At 42.4% G+C, this 14,146-nt stretch overlaps 1 protein-coding gene and 1 non-coding gene across 8 annotated transcripts in view; one reads left to right on the top strand and one right to left on the bottom strand.

Annotated features, from left to right (window-relative positions):
- LOC100609577 (putative uncharacterized protein C21orf62-AS1) overlaps positions 1-14,146 on the top strand; it is a 250,016-nt gene that overhangs the window by 64,663 nt on the left and 171,207 nt on the right. The window contains exon 3 of one of the 7 annotated variants that reach the window (XR_010154563.1): positions 6,158-6,267. The exons of the other annotated variants lie outside the window; for them this stretch is intronic. The gene's annotated coding sequence lies outside the window, so the exon portion shown is untranslated. Of the gene's footprint in view, positions 1-6,157; positions 6,268-14,146 lie in introns of those variants that run through there. 7 annotated transcript variants of the gene reach the window in all.
- Positions 7,060-7,194, bottom strand: LOC112206690 (small nucleolar RNA SNORA70). Its single transcript, XR_002941121.1, has one exon. It is a non-coding gene; the product is annotated as a small nucleolar RNA SNORA70 (small nucleolar RNA).

Genomic DNA, 14,146 nt, shown 5'->3' on the forward strand with positions numbered 1-14,146 from the left:
TATATATAGAAACGCATTGCACCGGGTTGCACTCGCTTTGAGAACACTAAATATAAAATTTCCTGGAATTATAGATTCACAGAGTCACAAAGGCCTATGAGGGAAGGACCAGTGCTGGTGACAGAGAGAGGCTGAGCCCAGCAGTCCCCAGCCCATGTTCTGGCTGTTTCATCTCAATGACACTTGGGAAGCGAACCTTGTGTGGAGCATGGAGGGGTGGGACCTCCTTGTGAGGCTGACAAAAGAGGGCTGGGCTTGCCAAATGAAATCAGGCCTTGGGAGGGTGGAGGAGCCTCCATTGTCCTCAGCGCCAGTGATTAAATGCCGGATTACAGAGGAAACATTCTTCCATCCTCCCCAGCCCCCAACCTTGGCCCATCAGGCCCATTCACAAGGCTCCTTCCCCCAAATATTGGCCATGGTGCCTTCTATTTATCACCCTCAGAGAGGACACTACAACCCACACAAAGGGGCTTCAGGAGGCTAATATAAACCAGGTAATAGAAGAAATCAAGAGCTAACACCTCAAAAATGCCACAGGGGCTGTGGGGCAAAGGAAAAGACATACGGTGTGAAAAGCACCTCCCAGACGCTGCTCCGCTCTCACGCTCTGCCTGTAGTTGGCACTCGGTTATTTTCTTGTACCTTCTACTGGCCAAGCACTCATGCCTTGCTGCACATCTAGCTAGTTTTCTCTCTTTTCCAGACGAGACATGTCATGTCGGGTAGCATCATTTGCAATAGCCTCGTCATCCAGCTGACATGGATATTTGGTTCTCCTTTGTTACTAAGGCCTTGCCTTTCCAGGAGCATCCACATAGACTCTGCCAGAATGTCATCAGACTAGGCTAGTATCTTGGGCTCAGCTTAATATTCTCTCAGCCTGACATATTGGATCACAGCAGTTAGGACAGAAATTTTGAAAGGTTGGGGAGAGAGCTGTATGGGAATAGTGCCTGGAATAAATAGATACAAACATTTTAGAACTACTGCATAGACCTAGATGTTCATCAAAGTATTCATTTGCTTTTTAAAAGGAAAATATTGTGAAGTGTCTTCAAAATAGGCAGTGAGTAAATACATGCTGCAGGTGGAATGAACGAGTGACTTAGGGAATCAGAACACAAACTGTCATGCCAGATTGCTTGGACTTTGTGACTTACTACCTAAGTGACCTTGAACAAGCTCAGTTTCCTTGTCTGAAAAGTGGAGATAATGGTGATGATAATGATGATAGTACTTGCCTCACAGGATTGAAAGCATTATGTAACAAGCTCTCAGATCATCATCTGTTACAGAATACATGCTGTAGGAAGTGTGAGCTACTATTATTATTATTACTTGCTTACAGCAAATAAATCCTAGAGGTGTATTAGCAGCACCAACTTTCCTACAGAGCCAACGAATATAGAAATGCCAGTATGGAGAGGGATAATTCTGATTATTTCTGTTTTTTTTTTTTTTTTTTTTTTTGAGACATAGTCTTGCTGTCTCCCAGGCTGGAGTGTGGTGGTGCAATCTCAGCTCACTGCAACCTCTGCCTCCTGGGTTCAAGCAACTCTACTGCCTCAGCCTCCCAAGTAGCTGGGACTACAGGCGCATGCCACCATGCCCAGCTAATTTTTTGTATTATAGTAGAGATGGGGTTTCACAGCATTGTCCAGGCTGGTCTCGAACTCCTGAGCTCAGGTAATCTGCCCACCTCAGCCTCCCAAAGTGCTGGGATTATAGGCATGAGCCACCGCACCTGGCCCTGATTATCTCTTTATACTGCATGTCCTTAAGTACAATTCTTAAAGAAAATACTAGCACATAGAATTTAGAAGTTTATTAAAATGCAAAAATCATAGGAATGCAAGGACGGCTTGCTATTATGTTTATTATCATAATTTACTATATTAATAGGTAATGGAAGAAAAAACCCATAATTATAGTTTTGTGACCCAAAGAGCTTTTTTTGTCAAAATTTGACAATCATTTCTTCATTTTAAAAGTTTCAATTAGGAATAGATTCTGGACACAATAAATTACCATGTAAACACATATGCACATATTAGTTGAAAAACCATCATGATGCTAAATGGCAAAATGCTAAAACCATTTTTTCCGTTATTAAAGACAATATTGATCACCATGGAAACTATTTTTTTAATACTGTTCTAGGAGTACTGGCCAGTGCAATTAGATAAGAGGAAAAAAAGCTGTAAATATGGGGAAAAATTATTTGCAGATTACATCATTATATATCTCTAAAATCCATATAAATCAATTGAAAAGCTATTAGAAATAATATGACTAAGTACCTGGTTATAAAGTTAGTTATACAAAAATTAATAGGCTTTTTCTGTACATAAATATAATGGGATGAAATTGATCAATTTCAAGTCTGATTGGCTGGATGATTTTTTTTTCCTCTGCAAACCAGACCTTCTCTGCCTCTGAGCAGTGGTCTGTAACAGGATGAATTTCTGTTGGATCAGCTGAAGTGGTGGCTTGGGCAGCGAGGCAATTCTTCATCAAGACATACCTTTTTGTTGCTTCTAATTACCTGCTGGCAGGAACTAAAAGTGTGTCTCTTGTATGCATGCCATGTGTGTCAAATTAGAGTCTTTGAAGTTGTTCAAATAAAGAGGATTAGTTATAGTTGTAGGGAGATATAAAGACTAAGCCAAAAGAAGCAGAGTTTATCTGCCTTCACACTTCACCCATCTGTTAACCCGGCTGAGACACATTTTCTTGTAGCATTAGTATTTTATGCACTGTTTTTCTTGATATAGTAACAGATTTAATTCATTCTTTATGGTAATAGATCCCTTGTATCCATAAAGAAAGAACATATTCCATCATTACCTTAATATCATGTCTAATACAGAGTGGCCGTACAATTGGAAAGTTATTTCTCAGACCACTAAACTTACACATAAATGTTAAACACTGTATATTACTTTTAAGCTTACTTTTGATCTGCTATCAAACCTAAGAAGTTGTTTTATTATGATTAACTCTATATAATAGTTAATTTTTTCCTCTAAAATGTGTTTTAAAGGCTGAAGCTGTATTTGACATCATTTTTAAAGCTATGTGATTTATTCTTTTTTATTCTCCACTGTCAAATATACATATTTGAAGATATGTATGGTAATACCATTTTCAAGCACTAGCTAGTTTAAGGAGCATAGAGCATGGTAAGTGATATAAAACTTAATTCACCCATAAACCCCAAACCCCTAGTACTGAATGCCCACATATATCATCCTTACTATCAGAGAAATTATGTTTATAACATATGCTGAGTTCGAGACCAGCCTGGGCAACATGGCAAAATCCCACCTCTATGAAAAAATATGAAAATCAGCCAGGTGTGGTGGCGCACCTGTAGTCCCAGCTACCTGGGGGGCTGAGATGGGAGGATAACCTGAGCCCTGGCAGGTCAAGGCTGCAGTGAGCCGTGATTGTGCCACTGCATTCCAGCCTGGGTGACAGAGTGAGACCCTGTCTCAAAAAAAACAAAAGAGAAAAGCATTCAGCTTTTTGCTTCCTACATGTATGTCACCACATAAACAAAGGAAAGTGAGACTCAAGTTACCATAAAAGAGTCCTTCACTGGAAGCAAATCCTCAACTGTTTTAGAAAAATGAGTTTATGATCATTATTATCTTGCTAAAAGGATTCTTTATTTCATCACAGGAACCTTCTACTAACCCCCTTTAGTCTAAAAAAGCTCTAATTTATAAAAATTAAAAATATATAGATCAATTTGATCCTTATAGTTTATCCATCCAATAATTTTTTGGTTAATATTTGCATGGCAGATAAATCTTTACTTCCCTTATTTCTACCTCCTGTATTGAGTGCTCAATCAACTTTTAAATAAATTATCACATGTATATATACATAATAAGATTACTTAACATTCCTATGTTGAATTTTGAATTTCTTTCATTTGTTCATTCATTCTTACATCCAACAGATATGGATTGCAAACCTACTACATGGCAAGCATAAGTGCCCCGGGGTTATGGCAGTGAACAAAATTCTTATCCTTATACAGTTTATCTTCTGATTTGGTGGATATGAGAAACTGGTGAACTTAAGCTTAAAATCAATCAGATGCTGAGTTTGTTATTAAAAAACAGAAAAGAGAGCTCAGGTTAAATACATGCACTAGCTAATCTAAATCTTTCTTGGAAGTAGACTTGGTACTAGTCTCTCAATTATCAATCATTTGGGCATTCTGTGATGATTTTATTATATCCTTAATTGCATTGCAGAAATGGAAAAAAAATTATCTCTTCCAGTTGCCGTTCCCATCTGATGAGTCCTTCATGGGAGCAACAAGCAGCTGATTTGCCATCAGCTTTGTACCAGTGTAGGGGCTATTTTGGCAACAACATATGCTTTGGTGTCAGAGTAACTGACCTTCGAATCTTAGCTCTTACTATGATATTGGGCTAGTTACTTGATTTCTCTGAGCCCATTCTTCCATCTGTTAAACAGGCATATTAATCCTGCTTTAAAAGAGTATAATTCAGATTAATGAAATAATTGGTGTATAGTACCTGGCAGGTCAGAGCTCCCCTACCCAAGGTCCCCATTTAGTGGCAGAGCCAGGATTAGATCCCACATCACCTCACTCTGGTGCCAGTCCTTGTCTCGTACCATGTTTACATTTAATAATCTCTGGTGATTTTACTCACATGACGAGACAATAGATTTATTCATCATTTATTAAGAAGACATTGAGTTCTTTGCTGTGCTGCCTCTTTGACCTCTCTGGGCCAAAAATGAGGGAGTTATATGAGGCTCCAGGGTCTCTTTTAACCATGCACTTCTATGACTCTATGCAGGGTGGCCAACCATCTTGATTTGCCTCAGACTCAGGGGTTTCCCTGGACAGGGACTTTCAGTACTAAAACTGAGAGAGTCAGAGAAAACTAGGATGGTTGTTCACCCTAACTCCAGGATTCTTCCACATTTGGTTTATTCCATCAGCTTCCCTGATATACCTCTGAATACCCGAGATTGGACATAATCCTGCAAAATAATTCAAACATCAAGTTAGCGAACAGAGCTGCAGCCATGTGGCCTCTCCACCTCTTCATTCATTCCTTCTTCTGCCTCTGCAGTTTCCTATCTGGGTGCTGCTTTGGGAAACTGTTTTTAATCATTCATTGCTATGGTTTTAGTTTTGGTGGCTAGCCAGAGAGCAGCTGATCAGCCATGTCAGCAGACTAAGGAACACTCACAGATATTTTCTTCTCTGCAAGGCTTGATGTCTCCGTTTACCTTGGGAAGAAAGCAGAATGTTCACAATCTCACTGCCTCTAGTCTCTCTAGTGAATGTAAAGGCAAGTTCCTTCTCCCACTCCTCCTCTGCCTCTTCATTTTTATTCTCTTTCTCATTATTATTATCATTACTACCAAAAGGCAGTCACCTCTAGGGGAACAACGACCAAATGAGAACCTCTCAGAGCACAGTGTTTTGATGCTGAGCAGAGGCTGCACACCTTGCAACCCGCTCCCTGGTGGGAAGACCGGCTCTGCCTGCCCCAGCTGAGATATCACTTAACAGTGCGGGCTCTTCAGGGGCAGGGCCAGGGCCTCCTCAACATGTTTACAAGATGTGTGGCTATTAGCAACATCTTACAGCTCAGCTAATTAACGGGGAGAGTGCCTGATGAAGCCTGGCTCTAAAGAGGACCAAATTGCATCAGTGTTTGGGCTTTAAATTGATACCAAAAAATAACTTACCACAGGTGTGTTTTGAATCGCATCTTCCCCCAGCAGGTTGGTTGGTTGTTATGCTTCAGCTACCGCAGATCCCAAGGTGGCCCGAACGCCAGGGTTACGAGTTTATTAAGGTCATTTAAGTTGGTTACATGTAGCCATTATTTTAGCTGAGCGGTTAAGTTCGTACGTGGTCACTGATATGGTTTGGACCTGCGTCCCCACCAAATCTCATGTCAAATTGTAATCCCCAGTGTTGGAGGTGTGGTCTGGTGGGAGATGATTGTTTCATGGGTGCTCATGAATTCTCATAAATGGTTTGGCACCACCGCCATGATGCTGTCCTCAGGATAGTGAGTGAGTTCTGGTGAGATCTGGTTGTTTAAAAGTGTGTAGCACCATCTCCCTCTCTCTCTTGTTCCTACTCCAGCCATGTGATGTGCCTGCTTTCCACTGCCCACCATCACTGGAAGTTTTCTGAGGCCTCTGCAGAAGCTGAGCAGATGTCAGCATCATGTTTCCTGGACAGCATGCAGAACTGTGAGCTAATCAAAACTCTTTTTTTTTGTTTGAGATGGAGTCTCGCTTTGTCACCTAGGCTGGAGTGCAATGGCATGATCTCAGCTCACTGTAACCCTGCCTCCCGGGTTCAAGTGATTCCCCTACCTCAGCCTCCTGAGTAGCTGGGATTACAGGTGTCCGCCACCACGCCTGGCTAATTTTTGTATTTTTAGTAGAGACTGGGTTTTACCATGTTGGTCAGGCTGGTCTTGAACTCTTGACCTCATGATCCACCTGCCTCCACCTCCCAAAATGCTGGGATTACAGGCGTGAACCACCTCACCCAGCCTCAAAACTCTTCTTTGTAAATTATCCATTCTCGGGTATTTCTTCCTCTTTTTTTTTTTGGACAGGAAGTAGGACTTATTAGTGAGTATTAAGAGGGGGCAGCACAGTGGAAGCCCTCATGAGTGCAGGGCCTGCCACTTGTCCAGAGGGCCACGACTAGGGATGTACTTGATCCCACAGCCATCTGGGATGAGCCGCTTCTCAGCCACCATGTCTTCAAATTCATCTGCATTGAACTTGGTGAAGTCTCACTTCTTTGAGATGTGGATCTTCAGGGTGGCCAGGGAACTTGAACTTGGCCCTGCGCAGGGCCTCAATCACATGCTCCTTGTTCTGCAGCTTGGTGCAGATGGACATGATAACCATGGTACAATGTGAACCCCGGCCACAGTGCCCTGGGGTTTTCCAAAGGCACCTCGCATGTCTGTTTGGAGCATACATTGGGGTAGTACAAGGTCAGAGACATGAACATCCATCTGAAGGGCCTGTCTCCAAGGTCCCTTAGAGCAACGCATACAAGAAACAGGCTGCGTACACTACCAAGGAAGCTGCTGTTTGCAGCCATTGCACACCTGGCCCCCGGGAGGAAAGGAATTCAGTCAGCTTAATTGGTTGCAGATTGGGTATTTCTTCATAGCAATGTGAGAAAAGACTAATACAGTTGCCAACCCCCGTGAATCCTATACCAGGAGCCACCTCGTCTTGCCACAACTAAGGATATGATCTAAGTCTTGTCTTGGACGAGCTCACTCTCCACTCTGTGGCACACATGTTTTCCTTTAAAATGCCCCTGTTATTCAAGCAGGAATGAAATATTTCTCTCACTTTTCTGATTGAAGTCTTTCCATGCTGAATTTTCTTAATCAGACCAGTAGGTGAGTTCCATTTCTTATATAATCTTCCTTTTACTAATAATCTCTTCAGTAGATAATGACCTTAGCAACTGTTGACACAACTTCCTCTATTTGAAGTTTTAAAAGTTTTGTTCGGTCAAGAAAAATAACTTGGAATTTTGAGGTCGCTTCTGTTGCTACTCATGGATTGAATTGTCCTGGTTACCTAGTGATTTATTGCTTTTAGCCCACTGGTAGGAAGGAGGTTCCCAATGTTGGAGGTGTGGCCTGGTGGGAGGCGATTGGCTCATGGGTGCTCATGAATTCTCATAAGTGGTTTAGCACCACCCCTTCGATGTTGTCCTCAGGATAGTGAGTGAGTTCTGGTGAGACCTGGTTGTTTAAAAGTGTGTAGCCCCTTCCCCCTCTCTCTCTTGTTCCTACTCCAACCATGTGATGTGCCTGCCTTCCACCGTCCGCCATCACTGGAAGTTTTCTGAGGCCTCTGCAGAAGCCTAGACATGGTAGAACCCATGTCTGTTTTATGAAGGGTAAAATAGCACCCCTACGATACTGTATCATGCTGCCAGAGTTTAATAAATTGGGGTAAAAACCAGTATTTCCCAACTCTCAAGGGAAAAGGCTGTGTTATTTGTGACGTATTATCAGTAGGATGATTTTACCAAGGCATCTTGGTTCATTCTCAGTGTTGAGGAGATTTCTGTATCCACTGGGAAGCTGACCAGGCATCATCTAAGATCCTTTTCGGGGTAGAGAACATGCCAGCACCAGTGGCTACTCTTGGACAGAAGGGGAAGGTTGGTAAAGGAGTCAGCTGACAAGACTTTCACTTTTATTTTTATCCCCTTCAGTAGATTTTGAAAAATGAAGGTCATGTCTTGCTGTTGAATAATAATAATAATAATAATAATAATAATAATAATATCTTTTATTTAATTTTAATTTTAATTTTTATTTTTGAGACAGTCTCACTCTGTCACCCAGGCTGAAGTGCAGTGGTGCCATCTCAGCTCACTGCAACCTCTGCCTCCTGGGTTCAAGCAATTCTGGTGCCTCAGCCTCCCAAGTAGCTGGGATTACAGCCACCACGCCTGGCTAATTTTTTTTATTTTAGCAAGAATGGTTTTCACCACTTTGCCCAGGGTGATCTTGAACTCCTGAGCTTAAGTGATCCTTCCGCCTTGGCCTCCCAAAGTGTTGGGATTACAGGCGTGAGCCTCTGCGCCCAGCCAATAATAATACCTTTTTTCAGGCTGTGATTCAAATGTTCCCTTAGTTCTCTTAGTTGTGTTTACCTCTGAGCAGACATAAAAGGGGGCTGTGGACTTAGGGCTGCCCCCAGGAATGGTGGCAACTGTATGGTCAGAAGTGACAAAGGGTCACATACAAACCAGAAGGTGGGAGGTGACCCATGCAATCTCCAACCCTGCGCCAAGGCTGGTCAAGCCCTCTTATTTTGGGGGCACTTTGAGGGGAGGGTGGGATAAGAGTTGCAGTTGCAAGAGAGGGATATGGCTCCGGTGACCTGCTACCTATGATATGACATCATTCCTTTCATGCTGAGCTCACAGGGGCGCTGTGAGGTTTGCTATTCACTAATCACACGTTGGCTAATCCATCACATTCATGGAGCAAAGGTCAGCCACATACATGCAAAATAGCAACCAAACATCGCTCCTAATATTGCCTAATGACTTTCTCTTGAAAGTCAGACTTGGGCTGGCCTCACCTTCCAGTATCATCTAGCTGGTGCATCACAAACTACGAGGGTTCTACCGGAGCCACCAGAGGCTGACACAGCTGCCCTTCACCGGCTTCTCTGCGAAGCTCTGTCCTCCGTCTCTCCTGAGAACATCGTCTCCCCCTCCAGCAGGTCTTTTAGCCACATGTCTTTATTCTTGCCTTGATTCTGAAACCATCCCCAGTCTGCTTTTGCCTAATAGAGAGGGAGAAAAGTCTATTGCTTTCTTTTATTCCTACTCCCCTCGGCTTTTTTTGAGTCAGGATCTTGCTTTGTCACCCAGGCTGAAGTGCAGTGAAGCAATCACAGCTCACTTACTGCAGCCTTGAACTCCTGGACATAGCCATCCTCTCATGTCAGCCTTCCAAGTAGCTAGGACTACAGATGCATGCCACTATACCCAGCTAAGTTTTTATTAAACATTTTTTATAGAGACAGGGTCTAGTCTCAAGCTGGTCTCAAGCTCACTGCAGCTTCAAACTCCTGGCCTCTAGCCATCCTTCCACCTCGGCCTCCCAAAGTTCTGGGACTATAGGCGTGAGCCTCTGTATCCCCTGGAAAGTCAATTTCTAAGAGCTCAGCATCCATCCAGGTGGAAGAGGTGAACATAGGCATCTCTCCTCTGTGATCACTGCCACTGCAATGGGAGAACAGGAAAAGATGGCAGTTGATTTCTGTCCTTTCATCATGAGTCCATCTATTCTCCTTCCCATCTCACATCCTGGACTTGCTTCCGACGACAACGTTATCAAGCCTGCAATTAAAAGCAACCACTTTTATGAGTCATTGTTTTGCGAAAGCAAATACCCTCAATATGTTGATTTAGAAGGTTTCAGGGGAGCCACCATGAGGCCACTTGTGCAATGCCAGGCTAACTACTTTTGAAAGAGGACCATATGCTGCCTTTACAACATCCCTTTGGTGTTTAATTTGATGAAACAATGTGCCACAATCAGCTGTGAGGACAGCAGCCGTGAATGATGGAGACTGACTCACGTGGTCTGACTCTGATTTCAATATCACCGCGCTAATCCCATTATTCGCTTGAGTTGGCTTGTTTTGGGCTACCTTAAAAAAAGTTATTTCTTTAATGGTCAAATTGCCGTGAGGTCTGGAAGATTTAATGTATCATAAAACTCATTAAATAACCAGCCTGGCAGCCCACACCACTGGGTAGTGTGCTAGCATATGGGAGATCCAAGCTGAAGACTTCAGCATTCATTTCAATGCCACCCAGCCAAAGCCTCAAGGGACAAGTCTGGAGTGTGTGTTCTAAGCCAGCATTCCTCCAACTTTCATGGACGAGTGAATCATCGGAGTGCTTTACGAAAGTGCAGATTCTGATTCAGCAGTTGTGGGGCGAGGCCTGAGATTCTGCATTGCTGACAAGTTGATGTCCATTCTTCTGGTCCAAGGCCCACACTTTGAACACTAGTGAACATTCACTAGAGGGTCTTGTGAATATCCATTGACAGCAGCTAACACTTATGAACCACATGACTGTGTTGTAAGTACTGTATGTGTGTGTTATATGTGTCTGCTTATTTAATCTTTACTTTTAACCTCATGAGGGAGATATTATTATCACCTCCATCTTCTAGATGAAGAATTAAATAATTGAATACCTAAGTGAATAAACTAAATAACTGAGGCCACACAGCTTGGTTCAGTACTTTTTGCCTTTTAGGCATGTTTATGAATCTGTGAGATCTATTTTTAGAAGTTAATTACCAAGTCTACTTTTTTTCCAGTTAAATGCCTAGGTCATGGTTATTGTTGTTTTGTTACTTATGAAGTAAAATAAGCAGAATAAAACCCAAAAAACACAAAATAACCTATTTGTTATTTTGAATCTTTTAAAATATAACATCAACAATACATTTTTCACATTAAAAAATCTATTGATTTGAGAAAACTGTACTTAAACCATGGCCCCAGGGTGAACGAATGGTGAGCGGGAATAAAATAAAATTCAAAACCATGTCCCCTGACTGCACAGCCTCTCTGTTTTTTGTTTTTGTTTTTTTCCAACCTCATCATTACATTCCTTTCACATAGGACTCAGTGCCCTGGCCCCATTTTTAGTTAGAGAACGGTGGCTTTTGTATAGATCTGCCATGGGCTTATACTGGGTAAAACGATGAAATTCGTCTTGGGGGCTTTAGATGTCTCTTTCTGGATCCCTTTCTCTAAAAGATAATATTTACCACAGCAGGATGCCGCTAATACTGAATCAAAGCAATATGTAGCCAAGCCATGAGCAGCTAATATCCTAACCTGAGCCCTGCCTGGAAGTGGCAGCCGTGTTAGCCTCTCTGGTGCTTTATGTTGAATGGGTGCTCGGGGTGAAGGGACTCTGGCAGCCTTCCCAGAAAGGGAGATGGCAAAAGAGAAAACAAACACCTTCTAGAGGTTTCTGGGGAACTTAGGGAATCCTAGAAAACCTGTGTAAGGTAACGCAAGTACGTTTCTCCTCCCATCTGTTTTAATTGGCATTCCCACTCACCATTCATTTCACCCTGGGGCCATGGTTTAAGTACAGTTTTCTCAAATCAATAGATTTTTTAATGTGAATTTTTTTTTTTTCTTTTTGAGACGGAGTCTCGCTCTGTCCCCCAGGCTGGAGTGCAGTGGCGCAATCTTGGCTCACTGCAATCTCTGCCTCCCGGGTACATGCCATTCTCCTGCCTCAGCCTCCTGAGTAGCTTGGATTACAGGTGCCTGCCACCATGCCCGGCTAATTTTTTTGTATTTTTAGTAGAGACGAGGTTTCACCGTGTTAGCCAGGATGGTCTCGATCTCCTGACCTCGTGATCTGCCCGTCTCGGCCTCCCAAAGTGCTGGGATTACAGGCATTAGCCACCACGCCTGGCCGAAAAATGTATTTTTGATGTTATATTTTAGAAGATTTAAAATAACAAATAGGTTATTTTGTTTTTCGGGGTTTTTTTCTGCTTATTTTACTTTATAAGTAACAAAATAACAATAACCACAACCTAGGCATTTAACTGGAAAAAAGGTAGACTTGGTAATTAACTTCTAAAAATAGATCTCACAGATTCATAAACAAGCCTAAAAGGCAAAAAGTACTGAACCAATGTTACTTCAGAAAACTCACTGAACCCACACAAATGCCCCATTTTGTACAGATAAAATAAGAGTTACGTGTCAAAAGATAAACCAGGTTACAGCATTACAACCTTTCCTTTAGAAGGAATGTGTTGAAGGGGAAGAACATTACTAGACTGGTGATCAGGAGGCCTGAGATTAACCCCATGTTAATTTGAACCTCAGCTTCCTCATCTGTAAGATAAGGGAGACTGACATCCAGACCTGACGTTAGATGAATTAAGCCTCACTGGGGGATGCAACACCAACCTGAGGTTTACTGATCGAGTAGCTCATTCAGCCACAACCATCACCCTCTGTTTTCCACTGGGCTTTTAGATACATCATAAAACACTAGGATTTTTCTGCTTCAGCCAGTTGCAATTGCTCAGAAACCTCATAAGAATATATATTCCTTTTTTATCTTTTTTTTTGAGACAGGGTTCCCCAGGCTGGAGTGCAGTGGCACAATCATGGCTCACTGCAGCCTCAACCTCCCCAGGCTCAGCTGATCCCCCCACCTCAGCTTCCCAAGTAGCTTGGAGTACAGGCACTTACCACCATGCCCAGATACTCTTTCTATTTTTTGTAGAGACGGGGTTTCACCATGTTGCCCAGAATGGCCTCAAACTCCTCGGCTCAAGGGATTGCCTGCCTCAGCCTCCCATAGTGCTGGGATTACAGGCATGAGCCACCGTGCCTGTCCACTATTTATTCTTTATATATATATATATGGGAAATATTTACATATATTTGTTTGCTGGACTAGGCATTGTGTAACACATAAATTATCCATTACAATAACAGCATGAGATGCTGTTCTTTCCATTTTGCAGATGGGACGGGGAAGCCCAAAGAGGTTAAGAGACCTGCCCATGGTCACTGGGTGACTGAGGCTTTACCACCATGAAAATCTTTCCATGTAGGTCAATGGCATTTCCTTCTGTAGAGACCTGTGCGCCATGCCCATCCCTTCCTGCTAATGATGCAGCTAGCTAGCTTGCTTGCTTGCTTGCTTTAGCCTCAGCTCTTTTTTAGAGCAGGAAGGCTTTGTATTTTAGCCTATAGTGTGCTATTAACAATGCTTTCCATCAGCAGCCTTTGTTTCTCATAAGGAGTAAGACAATAAGCAGCCCCAAGTATTTATTCATTTCTCTTCAACTCTTGCATGGAACTTAGGTCAGCTTTAGTCTTACTCCGCTCTGCGTTCTTTGTAATCTTGTGGATTGTATGGAGAAGTCTGCCCCAAACAGATGACCTGATTACTGAAACCCCCGCATTTTCTGTGGTTTTCCATTGTAAGGGAATCACTGCACTGTAAAATCCATAGGAAAATGCCATTTCTCTAAGCATATTTCTCCAAAAAGTTTTCACCAAACATATGCATTTTCTTAACCTGAAGTTCTTCATCAGTCCTGGCCTCTGTCTTTGAAATGCCTAAAATGTGATGATGTAGGAAAAAAAAATTTAGGGTTGATGGGAAAGGAATGGATTTTAAAGGAAGATGTTTGCAAAGTTCTGGGAGTGGTAAGGAGAAATGGGAAAGGGAGAGAGACCACTCGGGTCTGTTCTGTGTGCAGCCATAGTATTGTTTGCTATTGAGTTGTTTGTGACTTTCTCTCCCATTCCCATCCTCAGATTTAAATGACCAATTTTGGCATAAGGACTCACAGGTGCAGAACATTCTATAGGCTTGGACGACTTCATAAAAAATGACTCAATCATATCTGGGACGAAGGCTGTCCCACTTATTCTCTCTAGCAGCCTAATGCTCTTGCTTTATTCAGATTTCCAATAGCAACTGTCATTGACTTTGTACACTTATGCATTGCATTAAGATTGTACTTATCGTTTGGAACTCTTAATG

Source organism: Pan troglodytes, chromosome 22 (genome assembly GCF_028858775.2).
Source record: "Pan troglodytes isolate AG18354 chromosome 22, NHGRI_mPanTro3-v2.0_pri, whole genome shotgun sequence".
Lineage (NCBI taxonomy): Eukaryota > Metazoa > Chordata > Mammalia > Primates > Hominidae > Pan > Pan troglodytes.